Source organism: Lactuca sativa, chromosome 1 (genome assembly GCF_002870075.4).
Source record: "Lactuca sativa cultivar Salinas chromosome 1, Lsat_Salinas_v11, whole genome shotgun sequence".
NCBI lineage: Eukaryota > Viridiplantae > Streptophyta > Magnoliopsida > Asterales > Asteraceae > Lactuca > Lactuca sativa.
The window spans coordinates 231374241-231379310 of record NC_056623.2 but is presented as its reverse complement, the minus strand read 5'-3'; the positions used below and the strand labels follow the sequence as shown (position 1 = coordinate 231379310).

Here is a 5070-nt window from a genome sequence, read left to right as displayed (position 1 = left end):
TGGTATGTGAATTCTACTACTACTTAACTGTAGAGGCTATCCATATTCGGGTCACTCTTTGACTTGAACCCCTTTTCATGAATCATATACACACATTATGCACTTGACCTAGTAGTAGAAATTAGGTCGGAGCCTCATAGAAACTTAAGTCAAAGTTGTAGACTAGGACTATTATACTCGATTCCTCAATTTCGCTTGAATCTCGGAATCACTACATAGAATGCCAATAAACCGATAAAAATAAATTACAAACATTATTTATAACTATAAAAGAGTGATAATACCATAAGATAATTTAAAGTCTCAAATATTCTATTTATTTTGATGTTCAAAGTTTATTAAACTCCAAAACCCTAAAAGCCCTAAAACCTAAATTTTATAAAGTTTAACATCAAGAATTTTATAAAAATAGTTATGAACCTCATAATATGATCTTATAATAATAATAATTATGAGAATGCATTTTAGAAAAATAAAATTTAAGTCATTAGTATTTAACCTTATTTTCTATGCAAAAAAAAAAAAAAATCAAGGTTTTGTGAATGAAAATTAAAATAAGGTGCATATTTTATTAAAACTTGATATTTTTATAAAATAAAGTTATAATTTTATAAAATTTAAGAGAGGGAGACCCTCTCTCCACTCCAAAGTCGGACTCCCTCCTCCCAAGATGCCTCTCCTCTTCCCAACACAAAATGATTCTTCTTCTCTCTCACACTCCATCTTCCCTCATTTTCTCTCATTTCTCTCTCACACACATTTTCTCTCTTCCTCCCTCTATGAACCACGAAATTTTACAGCCAACATGTCCAAGAACACTCAAGATACTCAAAATCTTCATCATCTAATGGTGTTCATTAAGGTAGAACACGATTTCCTTTCATTTTCCTTCAAGTTTTCATGGATTTTCTTGCATTTCTTTGTTCTTCTACACCATTCTAATGAAAGATCATGAACACATAAACATACACACACACACAAACTCACGGTCTTGATGATGATGGTGGTAGGATTTCACCCAAAAACAACATGCATGTTGTTACTGTTTAACATGTTTTTGAAATTTCTTTTTGTTTGGATTCAATAAATCATAAAACCACTTTAGAGAAGGTGAAAGGGGAACCTAACAATTTTCGCAGCTTATAATCTCTGTGGAAGACTTAGAAAAATATTTTCAGAATTTTTCATAATGTATTCCTATTTTTCTCTGATTTTTGTATTTATAATGGACTAAAAACAGGAAAAATAGTTTTAGTCATCGAAAAATTATGAAAATTTACCACAACACCTTGTAGTACATTGGGAGGCTACATAAAAATTTTAATGATTTTTATCTTCTGTATACTATTTTTCTCCTATTTTCTAAGATTAAATACACTTAAATACACAAAATCGGATTTCAGTATATAAAAACCACATTTGGTATTTTTCCCAGATTATTTACTCTGTAAATGAAGTGTACAAATTTTTTGGTAATTTACTTTAACTGTTTAATAATTATTATTCAATTAATGATTATTTAAGAGGATTAAACAAGGAAAAATAGCAAAACTAATTGAAAAATATCTTTTATATTTTTCACAGCTTCTATATATGTAATAACAATGTTACAAAAATTTTGGGTAATTTTGGAAACTGGTTTCTCATTATTTAAATTTTTATTACAATAAATGCACAAAAATCATAAAATTCGGATAAACAGTTTAGAAATCCATTTTTATATTTTTTTTCCAGGTAAAGAATGTCTAACAAAAGCATGATAAAAATTTTGGATAATTTTGGAAACTGTTTTCTATTTATCCCCATTTTTATTAGAATAAATGCATAAAAATCATAAAACTGGGTTAAACAGTTTAGAAACCCATTTTTATATTTTTCACAGCTTTAGTATGTGTAATGACATTATTATAAAAATTTTGGGGTATTTTCTTAACTGATTTCTATTTTTCATGAATTTGTATCAATTTTGAGAATTAAATACAAGTAAAATGGTTATACATATCTATAATCCATGAAAACTTATCTGGAAGTCTTTTAATACTGTTGGAACCAAAATCTGAAGTTTTTTAATTTTTACAAACTCTTTAGTATTTATCCATTATTTTATGGTTATTCAAGAAACTAAAATGGTGAAAAATAGTTAAACAAATCAAAAATTCAAGAAAATTTAAATTAAGGTCTTTGACTTCAATTAAAACTGAAATGCAAAGTTTGGGAAATTTTAGAACTAAATTGATTTAGTTTGAATATTTAATCATTGGAACACCTCTAAAATGTTAAATATTAACATTTCAATAATGGAAATTTTCCACTCAAATTGTTATATAACAATTGATTCATTGAAACTTAATTTCCACAAAAAAAATGTTTGTAACTTATCAATATTAAATTTTAACACATTATTGGCATAATTCTATTGTAGTAGTAAGTATACTAGTATTAGATTTCGATTAGAGACTCATTAGTGTGTAACATCGTTGTAGGAAAACGATAGTGGTACCAGTGGAGCGTAGATCAATGCACCATTTGCATCATCTCAATGTATTGTGAGTATTCACGCACTCCCCTATTTTCAGTTTTTAATGTTTTGGGGTGGAAAAGCATGTCCAGAAAAACTATTATTTGCATGTTGTATTTAAATTGATTTGTATCAAACATGATTGCTATTGTATTGCTATGTCTCTCTATGTATGTCTATGCAACACGGAACATGAGAACTTATCGTACTAAGGCCCTTCCCTTATCTCTAACCATTAACTCTTTGAGCCAATGGTCATTATGGATAACGCTATTAGGAATTGACAACTCCTCACTCGCCCTATTGCTGGAGTGCATGATACCATATTCATCTATGAAACGATAAGCATAGATCTTGATAGGGCTTCAGTCATAGGTTTGGTTGAGACTCATTGTTTGCTCATACACATACAAACTCGTTTCTCGTTATAGCAATAAACTTGTTATCAATAATAGCAATCAACTTTGTTTCTCATTATACCAATGAACTTTGTTTCTCATTACAACAACGAACTTTTATTACTGAAAACTTATATACATGTTTTAGCAATGAAATTGTTTGCTCCTTGTAGCAATGAAATTGATTGCTCATTTTAGCAATGAAACTTGTTTACTCGTTTGAGTAACGAACTTTATCTTCTATGAGAATATGAATGTTGCATCTTATTCGGACAACATACTTTATCTCTCATGATGACAAAGAACTTTGTTTTTACAAACTTATTTACTCCTTTTAACAATATACTTTTATTATTGGAAACTTTTATCAAAACTTTGATTTCAATTCATGAACCAATATTATTTTGTTAAACTTGTGAGTACTCACCAACTATTTTTATAGTTGACGCTCGTTTTACATGCGTTTTCAGGAATCATCGAGTAAGTGGCACTTAGGGACACTTCACTTTTAGGAGCATTCGCATGTGTTGTATTTCAATTTACATTGTAATTTCTTTTAAAATTTGTTCAAACCCATTGTAAATTTGTAATGATTTTTAATACTATGGTTGGTGTTATCTTTTAACTTTTGCTATGAAACCCTTTATACTGCCACGCCTCGTGTTTCCGCTTTAGTGGGGTGTGACAGTAAATTACTGTAGTACTGTAGTGTTGTATTATAGGAACTACTGCTGTACTAACTACCTTAAACCGGATTTATGTTAAGGTATCATGTGATTAATTGTACCATACTATCGACTGGAATAACAACGACAAATGTAGGTCGTAAAGTGAAATGACGTTTGGCACCCGCAGACCTGCAGGTCCGGCTGTAGCTATCAGCAAGGTGTAGGATAGTCAATCCAGTATAGATCTATACGCAAACTCACGCTCTCCCTCCAAGAGACTCTGGCTACAACTCGGGCCATGACATTTAAGGCATGCTCTGATACAGTGGATCACAATTCTGTCAATGTATGTATGTATATGTAATGTATTGATACTCGTTCTGGTATCGTTGTATATGTTCTCTTTCTAGTATAGTTGTATACGTTTTCCTTCTAGTATAGTTGTATATGTTTTCCTTCTAGTATAGTTGTATATGTTTTCCTTCTAGTATAGTTGTATATGTTTTCCTTCTGGTATATTTGTATATGTTCTCATAGTAATAAGTATTGACTCATGAATGAACTGACTTATTGAACTAGCAATAGTATAAGTATGATCCTGTGTTACCCCGATGGTAACTTACTAATGATGTAACTAGTATGTGTAAGCATGGAAGAACTTTTATGACCATATATGTACACATGAAATATAATCAATATTGAAACGACCTTCGGACAACTACCCGATAATCCACCAGACCACATCCACATCGAGGAAAAGGACATAGGGCGGACGGTCTTCCTACGCCTTTTAAACATTGCTTATATAACTATACATATATGGGCATGCAATTTATAATAAGTAAAACAAGGATTAAGTAAAATCATTTGATAAGTAAAGAGTTTGTAAAGCAATTTGGAGTAAAACGGTTTGAATAGTAATAAAATCAGTGGTTTTGTAGTTATTAATCACATGTGATTGATGTAATAACTATAAGTATTCAACTTGCATTCCCCCCTTATTAAAGCATTTAAAACATTTAAAAGTATTTCAAAGGTTAGTTGAAGGGGTATGAACTCACTTGTGGTGAGTGGATTGGGTTGAAGTGTCGGTTACGGTGCTAGGTGACAATTGAAGACTTGTACACGCGCACGAGCCTAGTTATCATATAATGAACACACACACACACATACATATATATATATATATATATATATATAACTAATTAGCCAAATTATAACTAATAAATTAAGTTGGGACACCCTAGAACATGAAAACACTTTGATTCAAGTGTTAAAGATCACAAGGATTGCATCCGAGTGTTGGTAGGGCAAAACTAGTGTGTTTGAGGTCCAAGGGTAAACTCCCTTGGAGTTTACGGTTTTGATGGATAAGACCTTGGGAGTTTACGGCAGTAAACTCTAGAGTTTACGGTCATAAACTCTAGTCTTAAGGTCCAAATGTTGTGTTGTAGTTTAGCAAGCCTTTTGAAGCAATTCTACTAAG

The 5070-nt window shown here is 30.8% G+C and overlaps 1 long non-coding RNA gene across 1 annotated transcript; it reads left to right on the top strand.

The window, feature by feature from the left end:
• The first annotated feature begins 718 nt into the window (after positions 1-718).
• Positions 719-3541, top strand: LOC128131759 (uncharacterized). Its single transcript, XR_008229685.1, has 3 exons — positions 719-862; positions 2484-2546; positions 3387-3541. It is a non-coding gene; the product is annotated as an uncharacterized LOC128131759 (long non-coding RNA).
• Positions 3542-5070: the final 1529 nt, after the last annotated feature.